Source organism: Amphiura filiformis, chromosome 18 (assembly GCF_039555335.1).
Source record: "Amphiura filiformis chromosome 18, Afil_fr2py, whole genome shotgun sequence".
In the NCBI taxonomy this organism is placed as follows: domain Eukaryota; kingdom Metazoa; phylum Echinodermata; class Ophiuroidea; order Amphilepidida; family Amphiuridae; genus Amphiura; species Amphiura filiformis.
The window spans coordinates 18,208,926-18,223,522 of record NC_092645.1 but is presented as its reverse complement, the minus strand read 5'-3'; the positions used below and the strand labels follow the sequence as shown (position 1 = coordinate 18,223,522).

Genomic DNA, 14,597 nt, shown 5'->3' with positions numbered 1-14,597 from the left:
CAATAGGCTATTGTATACTTCTGGTTATATACCCTATACTGTGTCCTCCCAGCATTATAGTGTTATGATTGTAGACCAGATCTGCTCTACTTTTTAATCCCTTGATTTTTAGTTTCTGAACAAAAGAGAAACCAAAACTAAAGATCTGAAATGAGGGATCGACTTCAACAATCTAACATAAACATAGTGTACAGACTGTAACAAAAAAATTATACAATTGCAATTTCAGAAAAAAATAAAAGATATCATGGCAACAATGTTATGCAGTGGAATCAGGAATATCATGGATAACAGAAAAAAAAACATACTTAATTTCTTAAATCAGAATTGTTCAGTATAAGTAAGTAAGTAAGTAAGTAAGTAAGTAAGTAAGTAAGTAAGTAAGTAAGTAAGTAATTAAGTAAGTAAGTAAGTAAGTAAGTAAGTAAGTAAGTAAATATGTTAGATTCCCACCGAAATGAGCCCAAATGATGGTGCTACGATTATACAAAGAAATATGTTGGTCTTTTATGTGTTATATTTAGGGCTTTGGATCGAAACCCCGCACCAAATCCAAGCTCCTTCTCAAAATCTCGACAAGGCTTAAGATTATCACCTGGTGAGTCTAAAGGATAACAATAATTTTAAATACAAACCAGGTTAATAGAGATCGTGAATATAGTTTTTTAAATAATGAATTAAGCTATAGCTGATTCTATCCATCACAATGTTTGACGTTTGCCGTATACGAGTCAGTGCATCTGACTGAACTACACCTTACAAAAATAAAATATCAATGCTACAACTGAAACAATTAATTTTGTCTTCTGGCAGTTGTAACAATCTCACTTGTTTGCTAAGAATATCATTGATTGATTAATTTGATCGTTCAACTTGACACTTTACTGATAGTTGGTTATCAGAATAAATCAATTGAAAAATCCTCAGAAATGCTATAAATATCTGTCAAACTTCCCTAAGCACATGTCTGTGCAAACGAATTTTCTTTTGACTTTAAAAGGTTCATGTAAAAATCTACCCTCCGACTCATTATCATTAACACGTACCATAATGTTCTTGGAATAGTTGCAACGAATTAAATTCTTGAATTGAACATTAAGTCATGTAGCTTTGCCAGCAGAACGAACAAGGTACATATTCCATACCTGTAACACGATCTAACCCGTTAAGGGCATATCAGTTTCAAAAATTGATTTATCTTTATCAATTTGCCCACCAACGGATGGGATTATATTACTGAAATCCTTATACTTAAGTTGAACAGTTATGGGATTCTGAATACCATTCTCTAGGTAGATTGATATTATTTTATCGCAATATTTACCTCTATTCTAGGGGACCCATTAAGCCTTTAAAAATTATGAAAGGTGTTTCAGCTCAATTTGCAGGCGCGTATACAGAACTACAGCAACAACCGGGGCGCGCGAATTTCTTGGTGAACAAAGGAAGGATCATGAAACATGTAAATATAACATATTGAAGCTTAAATAGTCAAATATGGTATGAATTGGAACACATTCGCGCGAAACGCGCCTAAATGTGCTCTTTTAAATGCTGAAATGGTCAAATACGAGATAGATTTTGTAAAAATCACATGCGCACAGGTGTTTCTCTTCTCTTTTCTTCAATTTCTATTCTTTTTTTATACCAGGGGCGCGCGCCCGTTTAAAACGGTCTATATACGCTACTGAAATGAATGGGCTAGGTTCAATTCTTCTGCTTCTTTTCATGGATTTCTAATTCAGGTTTTTATATGCAACCATAGACCACAATATTATTATCTGAACAGAGATAAAAGTAATAATTCTTGTCTTACCGTCAAATGTGTTAGATGCTTTGAGAGTCAAGGTATCGTCCTCACCAATCTAACATAAATAGAAAAAAAAAATCAGACACATCTTGAATATGGCAAGATAGAAAAACCACACCGATTTGCAAGATTACAACCAAACAGACAACATGAGCAACGTTACTACGTGATAATTAAAGCAGTGAAAACTTTTCGTTGCTATTGCTGAAATCACTATGAAAGCGTGCTGCCTATTATCTAATATTCCACCTATTGTAACATCATATCATGGGAAATTATTTTTCTCCAGATAACGCGGTCATAGAAACAAGACTACAATTGATGTGGCAGTTGAAAGAATAAGTTATGAAAGTATATGCGCTTAGCACCAAAGAATACAGACAAAAATGTGTCTTCCAAGATGCCTTACAATTATACTGATATAAGAGTAACCATAACTACGCTCACTAAACATAGAGAGGAAACATGGTTGTCCAGGCCAACTCTGTAGCTAACATCTGTTGTTTTTTTTCGTTTTTTTTGCAATAACTATTACCAGCAATTACTAAATGTTTGTACTAGGAATTGTGAAGGTGACCTTGTCCTTATATATCATATCACAAATCACAGTGTTCATTAACACTGGTGTGGAATTTGGTTAGTTGAACACTTCAATTAGGCCAAAAAAAAAAAAAGTTGTGTTGCCCTCAACCGTCCGACCCTAAATCCTGAAAAATCAGGGTCGCAATTTGTTTTTGAATTTTTTTTTGAATGATGATTTTTACAGATTTGTTCAAAAACTCAATGTTTTTCACTGAAAATTAGAGTACCATTACAAGCTTGCTTTGAGAAAGACCAAAAGTTTTCTTTGAACTTTTTTTCTTGGAATGCAACCGTTTTGTTTTGAGAGTCCTTATCTTTATCCTTCTTGAGACGATTGTATGATCTGAGAGCTTGAGTGAAGTTTTTGCGGTCTTCAACTGAATTTGTTGCTTTCATGCGCTTACGGTAATGTTTCTTAAGGTTTTTTGCTGCCTCAACACGTTTTGATTTGTGCTTGATGAATTTATTGCTCGACTTTTTAACGTTGAATTCGGGCTTAGACAATAAATAGTCACGGATCGTTTCAGACAGCCCGTCACCCGCCTCGGCTGGTGACAAAATATCACGCCCAAGGGCTGTGTGGAGTGGATTTAGTAAGTCACGTAGTTCATTATTGTATGTTTGCCATTCATGTGGAGTTGCTTCTGGTATAGCAAATGTAAGTCTGGCTTCTGTGGGAGCAGGGTTCACACACACAGCAAGGCCAATGCAGAATACTACACGGCGCCAAATTCGACAGCTGTCCATCGTAGTGCTGTACGAACGAGCAGAGTCAATGGCCAGAAATTGCCTTAGGAGCAGTTAAATAAATGAAGATACTCACAACGAAGGTAAATCTTAATGTAAAGAAGACAACGGCAATACTACCACAACGAAATTGCTAAATTTGCAGAGGCGTTAAAGCCATACGGGTGCGGCCATCTTGGGTGACGAGATTGTCAACGTTAAAAGCAATGGTACAATAGCTAAGTATTACCGCAATGATCCTCAGCGATAAAAGGGGTTGTTTTGATAACACATCTACATACACTTTGCCCCATATTTACCAACTTGATGAGATCTATTAACGACATCATTTTGCATAATGTGTCATCTGAATGAGCATCCTTTGATAATGTCACATTTCAGTTCCATGACAAGTTGAATAGATAACAGTGTGTTGACTCGGAAACATTTCAAATGAACATACTATAACATTCTATAACTTTGGTGGATACATAATGGGAAAATTCCCGTTACTTTTGGCAAAGCTTTCATTTGTAGAGCGTGTTAAAGTGTGGGCGGGTCATGGGGTAAATCTGTTCTGGCTCATTTTAAAATTGGATCTGGAATACTAAGTATATATACCATTTGTTTTTTATTTTATGCTCTTTCTTATTCCATAGCTTTTGTAAATCTATAAATGCCATGATAATTGAATGAGGGGGACAGAGATACGAAACATTCCTCGTTTAAACCATGCCCTGAAGTTATATTTTCGCAACCTGGTTTTATTCTACACTATGTCAATAGAGGGCTAACAAACTAAAGCGATAAACCATTGGCTATACAATTTCATCTGATTTGTCTTTTAAAGGTAATCATTGCGGTTACAGCTTAAATATCCTAAACAAAATATTAAATTATTGTTAAAATTCCTAAACTATTGTTCTATAATAGGGTTGCTTACTGAACGCTTACCTTGTTATTATGACATCCACAGTATAAAAATCCATTAAGTGTGATATCTAGCCATTTCGAGCACGTATAGTAAGTGATTCAAATTTCCACTTACAATTTTTACCAATATTACAAAAACTGTTCTTTACATACAAATAGCGTTGTACCTCAGATGGTTTTATCTTTACAATGTCTGCGCACACAGGTTGAAAGAGACACTGCCAGAAATCACAAATTTGGTTCATGAAATATTGTTCCGTTCATACCAACGAGTGATCGAGCTAGTCGAGGGCGCCCATTCCATCTTACGTTAACAAGTGATGGTAAAATGAAAATAACGCGATAGATGTTGAAGCATACCTTAATTTACATACGCCAAGGTGACGTCATATTGAAATTTAACATGAGACTTTGAATAGGGATTCAAAACTGCTATCTATATTTTACTCAAACAAGTTCAAAGAACAGAGTGCACAACTATAAAAATGTCACGAATGTCTGCTTTTGAAATGAATATATGCTTAGATTTCATTTGGACATTTACAAAACCCTTAATAACACAAGCTTATTCCCGTTGGGTTTCAATGACGGGTTGACACAGTCATGGGCTAACACCATACTTATCTCAAAACTGACTGCTAGACACATGTACAAGCATGAGTTTTCTCTACACGCGACCGACACCTTAACGTGTCGGCCTGAGAAGGACGGAATTATTTTTGGTTAATTTACCCAAGTCCAACTTGTGAATTATCGCGCAATTAGTAAATAACCGGGCATTGATGGGAAAAGTACTTACCTTACATTAACTAAAACAGATACCTTATTTAATTAGTACAACCCACACCCCAAAAGAAAGCGTCTTTATTAACTTTTCATTTGTCCATTAGGGTATTGTTGCTTGACATATTATCATAGTTATTGTTTGAATGTGTCATACCTTTGATATGTGCAGAATCAATAATTAAGAAATAAAGGGTAATGCATTATCCTTTACACCCAAATAATGTGTCGAGGCAGTAAAACGTAAATAATGGGTGAGGCGCAGCCGAACCCATTATTTAAACGTTTTACTGCCGAGGACACATTATTTGCGTGTAAAGGATAATGCTGCACCTTTTATTTCTATTCTATTACCAGAAAATAGTGCAATTTAAAGAGAAAATGTCATTTTTGGGCACAAATATTTTAAGTTGTTTACTTCAAGGTGGAGCGCGTACGCGTAAGTGACACCGCGTATCGCGGAAATATTGCACGCGTAACCAAGCGTAATGCTGTGCGTAGAATGTGTTACGGCGCTTGACCCATTATTGCAGAATAATGGGCTCTCACGTGACGCGTTTCAACAAATCACATTGCGCGATTTTGAATAATGGGTCGTAGGGGTAATAGAATACCATATATAAAGCGACTAACGAAAAATATATATTTCCCAATTGCTAGTTTACTATCAGAGGAATCCCTTAGATGAAATCATTTGCAGCAATCGATCGCTACTATTTCCGAGACTAGGGTGACGTGACCATGCAATGTTTATTTATATCTGGCATTTAAAAGGATATTTATTACACGGAATAAAAGAATGAACTTAAAATATTATTGTATGATTATTGTATAAGTATGATGGAAACATCCGTTGCTTGAGGTCTATTCGGCTTAACTTTATCTTCATCTATTATCCCTTCTATATCCCAGGCACCACCTTGGGTGATTAATGTCTCTAACACGTTAACATCTAAATCATTGTTATTAAGTCTTACAGACGAAACTATTTCAGGAAATGTCTTTTCTTGAGGTACGAAGCACTAGGAGACATTCTTCTGTGAAATATCCGTGACTGGTTGAAAAATCTGTGTCAGATCACAGATTTTTTACGGCTCACAGATTTGTGCCTCGTAGTGCAGGTACACAGTTGTTGAACTTGACTTCCCGTCAATTAGGTCGACAATATTTAGAGAATAAAAAAGATTGCGTCTTTTGCCTATCCAATATCGTGTCATAATGGATGGGCTGGTTAATATATTGAGCAGCATATCAGTTCGAAGTTGCCTAACAGTTCGATTGGCTATATTTGTATATGGCGCAAGATATATTGAATATTGGTCATGTAAACTCTCTTGAACTAATGAATCATGATTTTACTGTTTGCCATTATATTGCAAAAATAACTGAAATCTAGATGATTACTTTTCTTAAACCAAAGACATTGCCGCACAAATAATGTTGGTAAAATAAGCAATGATGCAGAAACGATATGGTCATCACGCGCAAGTCGAAATGAATATTGAAATCATAAAAACATTTATTGAAATACCCTGAAGAACTTCTTACTCCAAGAGGATACAATTAAGCATATTAAGTGCTATAGAGTACCTCTTACAGTCCTAGGGGTCACGGCAGGGTCAGATTCATAATGTTTGTCAAATATAAGCAATTTCATACGCTAATTGAAATTCAAGAGAATTAATAGCATTATGTGTCACCAAGGAGATTTCTGTTACTTATGAACATTTATATATTTTTTTTTTTCCCAATCCAGTTCAACACGTGATTTGCTCTCCGATAGCTTTGCATTCGAGGTTAGAGACCCAGGCTATCAAAATCAAGTAAACGTCGATGAAGTATAATACTGTGTAAAGTAATTGAAGTTCAGAAGTGAGTCGGGTAATTGAATTTTAATCTTTCTCAAATAGCGCTTCACCTAAATTTTCGACTGTTCAAAATAGAAATGTTTGGTCCAAATTTAACATAAACAAAATATTTAACACGCATTTCAAAAATGGTGATCACCCGAATGTTAGCTCTAGTCTCGAACAGTGTGTGAAATCGAAGCTAGACCCCGGAGCTAGACCTCTCGAGTAAATTTATAAGATCTGGTCGATCTAGTGGTTGGTGTTTATATTGTCAAGGACGTATGTAATTTGTAACGGTTTGTGCTTGCTATGATCTATTTGCAGAAAAACTGATAACATTTCGACCACTTTAATGCTAGGATGTATAACGCTCTCAGCTATAACACGTTTAAACGTTGACTCGTTTAGTCTGGTTGGCGAAGATTGCGTCACTTTTTTTTTTTTTTAAAGAAAGATATCTAACGAACTTAACTAGGGGCTAATGTAACCAGCCTACTTTTGTCGTTAAAATCGTATTGAGGTTGAGTGATTGACGGAGAGAATAGACTAAATCGCCAGAGCCAGAGGCGCGTCCCGATTTCCTCGTAATTAAATCTTAACTGAGACTCGGCAGTGATGTTATTGCCAATAGAATAAGTAAATCAGTCGTTCATATATTTCCTCCAAATAATCTATTAATAGTATCGTTTGTCAGTTCTAAAGGATCGCGAGATTGAAAAGAAATAGCCAACCTCAGGGTTGAGACACTACTTTAAATTGGACGTTTTGCTTTTTTTATGGGTTTGTCATTTTGTTTCAGATCACGCTATTGTTACTTGTTACGTAAATAATACGCCACCTCAAGTTTGCAAATGTTATGACTTATACGAGCTGGCAAAGGAGATTAGAAACTGGTCAACAACTCTCGTGGTTTCGACTTTCGCATAACAATAATTTGATTTTCTGATTTCTGATTTCCTATTTTAACGTCCATTCGACTTGGGGAGTGTGTTCCTGCAAAGTTGTTTCATATAGTTTTTGCAATCAAGATCCCATTGAAAGCCAAGCTGTTGTGTTTAATTCAAGTATAGATGCCTAAAATAGGCTACTAATTAGCTTTCATAGCTTTTAATTGTTGAAACTAAAAACCTGCAGACACTTAATTTCACAGATCATACAGAGAAGAATTCAACATGATTTGAAATATGGTTACGGGAATCTATATTTGACCGGATTCTTTATTTTAAAATGAATTCTATTTGTTCACCGCTGTTTTGTGCAATCCAATGTGTGCCATTAATTACCAATCTGTAATATCGAGACACTAATCTGCATTGTTTATTCGCCATAGAAGTGATGATGTAACAGGATAAATCCCCACAGCAATAGGTTAAAACAATCTTTTGAATTTGGAATATATCACCTTGCACTACAAGCAGGTTGCACTTATCAAAGGGTGTGTCAGCAATCATAGATTGAATACAATACCACTCTTTTCAAAGATGATAATCTTACAAGTGCGAGTGATCAGCATGCTACGGTGAATCTGTGGTAAAGACTTGAAACTGTCCATTTACTAGTTAATAAGACTAACACGAACAAATGGTTTAATAAATCATAAAATAGGCGAACAAGACTAAAACTATTTAAGTGTCTTTGTCAAAATAGTTAGTGCCCTCAATTTCTACAAAATAAATAATATTTTTTGAATACATATTTAAATAAATAGGATAATAAATATATGAAGAAACATTTATATCATCAAGAATAATGCCAAAATATCAGTTAACAATTAACTTAAGGCTAAAAGGCGAGTATGAAACAGTGTTACATGGTAAGAAACACCGTGGAATCCGCTATGAAGTAATAATTGATGTTGACACTAGCAAATCAAATAATTTCAACTGATTGAACTAAAGATGACTAACACATGAGCAGTTAAATTCTTAAAACCTATCAAACGTTCCTAAGCAGATGTTTTTAATTAAGCAGATATTTATTATTTACCAACAAAGTTGCATTTTGGTACAATCTACCCTCCAACTCACTTGCCATAAGCACAACCCCACACACATCCACAAACGGCGTTATTGGAAGGTTGACACCAAGTTAAATTACAGTGTTTAATATTAAGTCATGAAGTTTTGCTTGCAAATTGAAGGATAAACTTGACACGATCTATCTCACGGCATATGAGGCACTGATTTGAAATTGATTTATCAATTTGCCCTGCAATATTGTGTTCTATATTGCTAAAATCCTTACAACGTAGTTGATCAGTTTTGTGATTGTGAACGACATTCATTAGATAGATTTGATCCAAATAATAACCTAAATAATAACCTTTTTGGTTTATCCCAATATATTTTTTCCTTTACTTTTTTATACCTGTACATAATATATTTTCACGATTCGCGCCAGATCGCGTCACAAATGATAAGTCGCAAAATCTTTCATGAAGTATTTAATTCATATTTTGTCTGAGACCATAAGCCTCAACTTCTTGAACACATTTGTACGTCTTCCTGTCAAAAGTGCGAGCTGTTTTGGTAGTCAGGTTCACATGGCATTGACTTCAACAATCTAACACACATATAACATACAGGGTGTATCAAAATGATTGGTACCGGGCTGTGTGACATTTTCAAAAATATATCAAAAATATAAAATTGCTAATTAATATAGTTTTTGTACTATAAATAGAAAGGGGCATATATTAACTTATCGATCTAATAATCTGAAGTTGATAGGTTGATGCATCTGGGAGCTATTGTCATTTAAACGGAGATCGACGTAATCATGGTTTTACTTAAACCCTTAATATACGATTTCCGTCAAATTTTAATTTTGTTATTCTTTATTCAAAATGTTGAAATAATATTAGTAATAACTGCCGGGAAGGGTTCCTGTCCATTTTAAGTTGAAATAACAAAGTAAAGTGAAAGAAACCCCACTAGTTATTTTGGCCATTTAACATGCAGTTCTATGGGAGGACATATTATCATAATTTTTAAATGATGATAATAAGTCGAACTTTTGCTCTGTTGACCTACAAAGACAACAAATTTGACCGATTCCATTTAGGTGTAAGTTGGGACATGTGTAAGCTTTACAAATATGCAAAAAAAATCAGGTTTGAAAAATATTAACCAATTTCATATTATAAGATCGTACATTAAGGCTTTAAGCAACACAAGATGAATAGGTTCACTGCTTGAACCATTTATTGCATACATGCTCTTCAATATCTCATCTCAGTCTGCATGGTCTACATAACATAAAATTGCTTTACACGTGCTTTTAGAAAGATAGTTCCTGAAGTCCCTGCCTTACGACGCTGGCAGTGTGAGGTGAAGCCCTATCTTGAATGAACTTAACACCTGGGATGGATCCATTCTGTAAACTGTCCATATCAAATTTTGAAACATTGAAAGTTATAGCATGTTTGCATGGGATACTCCTTGCTCATGGAAACTGTCTTCCAAATCTTCTCTGCACTATTCCATAGCTTCGTGTCAACCAGTGATTCTTTACTATAAATGCACGCTGAGGTGTGGAATACTGTGGAGCCATTCCAATAACTTTTACCAGGTCTAAACTAAGCTACATTGTCTACAGTCTATAGCCATTCTGCCACACCATCTACTAAGTAATCTCAATACGACAATTTAAATTACCGCCCTGAAAGCTGTTGTTACACAAACTTCTTTCACCCCACCTAAATTATTCAAGTCAATAATATTACTCTCAACTAATAAATATTGATTAGAACATAATATATTATGAATGAAGAAATATAGACAAGGAAAATATTAAACATTTCCATGGTTTTCAACACGGTATTTGTAGTAAAATAGAGCTTGACAATACTGTGCTACTGATCCAGCGTTACGATGAAAATGTAAAAACACCTACTTTCCTTTAGAATCATATAACATCTGAACAGAATGTTAAATCTTTATAATCTAAAATTCTTAGAGAACACAAAACTACTATAATTACAAATATTTAAACAGTTAACCCCAAACTGGTACAAAAAATAGTAAAACAATTCAGCAAAAAATGAGAAGTTGTCGGTACCAATCATTTTGATACACCCTGTAGTGTACAGACTGCAACAATAAAAATAATACAATTGCAATTTCGCTTCTCAGAAAAAATAAAAGAGATGGTGGTAACAATGTTATGTGCAGTGGAATCAGTAACATCGTGGCTAACAGAAAAAACTTCACTTGGTTTCTTTACCTAAATCGTCCAGAAAATGAGTTGGGCCACTTTTTACATTTTCGTGCATGTCAAGCTTACATTGCATAAAAAGTGTGGTTTTGCTTTTCAGATCAAAAAGGTCATGGATAAATGGGATACTTTAGTATGCGGTAGAACCAGTAATATTTTGGCTATCAGGAAAACTTTGCTTGGTGTGTTCCTAGTTTAGGTTCAAACACCGTGCCCGAATTTATTTTATCGCTAGAATTGGGCCACTTTATATGCAATTTATGATTTATGATATTTATTTCAAAATCATTAACTAAAATATCACGTCAAACGCCACATTGTTTAAAATTGCCCATTTTCAGAGCACCGACCAGATGGTTCAATTCAGTCACTTTTGCTACACAAAGACACGCAAGTGGACCAAACTGTTTTGCGACTACTTACAGAATTGTCCATATCTTCGATTCTATAGAAAATAAGTTGATATATTATAGTAACTAAAGGGTAGCTAAGTTGTGTAGATTTTGTGCTACAAGCTGTGTAGCCCAAAATTACGTTAGAAACCTATAGTGGGCTTCACCTCCTTTCCCTGCCCATCATATTATGACCAGCTCAACCCCAGGTATATATGTTTATCACAAGAAGATAAGCTATTTGGCGAAAACACAACCTAGACTTAGGTAACCTGGACAAAATAGTATTTCATCTTCTTATGGTCGAATTGTGTACGGCTGTTTAACTTTAAAAGGGAAGTATATAACGTTGTTAAATTGTTTTCTACATTAATGCTTTAGAGAATAAGACAAAATAACTTTTCAGAACTTGCTTTGATTAAGATTTTATTTTGTCATACCTAGAGCGAACGGGGTGGACATCTTGTGAAGATGTGTCTATTAGCAATAACACGTGAAACTTAATCTCTTGAAATAAATGCATAGATGTAATCTGTCTTAAAGCGAAATTGTTTATAAATATTTATTTAAAACGCTTATAAGTATATATTAGTAGCCGCACTTATACATATTGAATTTGATGGATCTGTCATAGAGAATTGTATGAACGATTTTAAAATGTCATATTGCAATAGTCATTTCGGTAATCCCGAAAGCCTTTGAGATTGAAACCGATACTATGTCACCGTGGATGCGCTCACAATCACTGCGCACTTCTGACTAGTGAAACGTGCGCAATGATTTAGTGTGCATGAATTCACAATGGGTCTCGGCAACTCCGGAAAGGAGCAATTGGTAACAACGACTAGCAAATACCACGGTTGTTGCTGCATTATACCTTTAATATCCACTTCAAATATTAAAAAGGGGGATGGGGGCGTAAAATAGGTTAGAAAAGAACTTTAAAAATGATTTGAAACGTTGCATATTTTAGTAAGCAATATAATATATAGGCTAATCGCATTGAGAATACTAAACAAGTTCTTTAATAATTAAATAACTGATTATGGGTAACGGTGAGAATAGAACACTTATTAAAGTTAGGTTTAAAGCAAAAGACGCGATTTAAACATTTATCACTGCAGCAATATTTACATGCTTTGCAAAATTATTAGAGCATGAGCGACTCGATAAAACGCGATCTAAACATATATCACACCAACAGTGTTTATGCTTTGTGGAATTATCAGAACATGAGCGACACAATAAGTTTGACATGTTTAACAAAGGTGATGATTGAAGCGAGGCTTAATAACTGTAATAATTGGAATCCGTAAAAACATAGTAAAACATAATTCGCCATATTTGTTTTTCTGTTTTACTAATCATAGTCTACCTGTCAAAGTACGACTGTTGGTAATAAACACCCACCTACACGCGTGTGGCGGATAACTTTGTTATGTGGCGGAAAAAAGAGTTTAGAAGTCGGACACCTAGCTATTGTTTAATAGTAGAGTCGGTATATACCTTCTTGACCTTAATTTGTCATTGTTAGTGTAACTGCCAAGGCTTGCAAAAGATAACTTTGGTACGCCTTGGCGGATCACATTTTCAAGAAGAAGCGGTTTAGCATACGAACCATTAACATAATCATGTGAAATATTTAGCAACTTTCAATCTTGATCACGCTTTTGCCAAACTTAAAAAAACCCACAATTTTCATAATTGAGCTAAAAATTAAAAAGCACTGAGTAAACATTAGGATATATTTTGTAACACTGTATTATCAATCCGTTTACATGGTATTATAATTATATACATATATTTTATACTTAATACTTATATACGTTTGTTGAAGCTACGGCGACATATTAATTTCATACTAATGTATTCATTACTGCAAGCTCTTGGTACAACCCTTTCTATCCAAGGCCATGAAATACAGCGCGATGCATTACGTTCTGATGATATTTAGTGCTTAATTTGCATGTGTTTGATAACATATATGGGTAATGATGATATTCATTATGTTACAATTTTAAAACTGAAGTGTTTAAGAAAAAACACATGGATGTTTAAAAAGTCAAATCAAATCCAGCCTTGGCTTATGACCATTGGTGTTATTATTATTGCGCTAGTGACTTCCATGCAGTGTTGGTGCCAAGCATAATTATGAATACTAGCAATCTATACCTATCAGAGATGGTTGCAAACACTAGGGTTAACAAGTTTAATGCCAATATCTATCATCTCTATGTTAGACTATGTTATCAACGTTAAACGCAATGGTGCAAAGTATTGCCGCAATGATGCTCAGCGATAAAAGGGGTTGTTTTGATAACATATCTACATACACTTTTTGCCCCATATTTACCTACTTGATGAGACACATTAACGACATCATTTTGCAATGTGTGTCACATGAATAAGCTTTTAGAGCATCATTTGATAAATGTCACATTTTAGTTCCATGACAAGTTGAATAGATAACAGTGTGTAGACTCGGAAACATTTCAAATGAAGAATGAACATTCTATAGCATTCTATAACTTTGATGGATACAGGAAAAGAATAAATTGCCGTTACTTTTAACGAAAAGTTTCATTTGTAGAGAGTGTAAATATGATAGCAACTGCTTGAGTAGGTTAACGCGAGATGTGGGCGGTGTGATAGGGTAAATCTGATCTGGCTCGTTTCATAGCAAATCTGGAATCTGTTCCTCGTTTTTGTGTTAAGACCATAAAGTAATATTTTCGCAACCTGATTTCATTCTACACTATGGCCATAGAGGCTTAACTATTGGCTATAAACTCTCATCTGATTTATCTTCTAGTGTATTTTAAAAACAATATTTGCGGTTATTTCCTGTTTGATATTAACACGTTTTCTTTAAAAATCCTAAAATTCCAGAACAAAATATTAAATATTGTTAAATTAATTTTTCGTTCCTGTTTCTAAAATATTGAGCTTAATAGGGTTTTTACTATACCCTTACCTCGTTATTGTGACATCCACAGTATAGAGAACCATAAAGTACGATATCTAGCCATTTCGATCGCGTAGGTGATTCAATTTTCCAGTTGCAACCAATTATGAAAACTGCGTTTTAGAGCTGACAGTACCTCAGATGTTTTTGTTTATAATGTCTGCGCACACAGGTTGAAAGAGAGGCTGCCAGAAATCACAAATTTGGTTCACGAAATATTGTTCCGTTCACACATACGTTTTTCACAGGCGCCAACCAGTGATCAAGCTAGTCGTGTGCGACCGATTCCGTCTCACGTGAACAAATGATGGTAAAATGAGAAAAACACGATGTCGTGGTGT

At 34.7% G+C, this 14,597-nt stretch overlaps 1 protein-coding gene across 1 annotated transcript in view; it reads right to left on the bottom strand.

The window, feature by feature from the left end:
• The window catches only part of LOC140139960 (uncharacterized), a 142,431-nt gene extending 127,887 nt beyond the window's left edge, over positions 1–14,544 (bottom strand). Inside the window, exons 1-2 of the mRNA XM_072161745.1 lie at positions 14,266–14,544; positions 1,817–1,865 (exon numbers count right to left, since the gene is read on the bottom strand). The gene's annotated coding sequence lies outside the window, so the exon portion shown is untranslated. The remainder of the gene's footprint in view (positions 1–1,816; positions 1,866–14,265) is intronic.
• Positions 14,545–14,597: the final 53 nt, after the last annotated feature.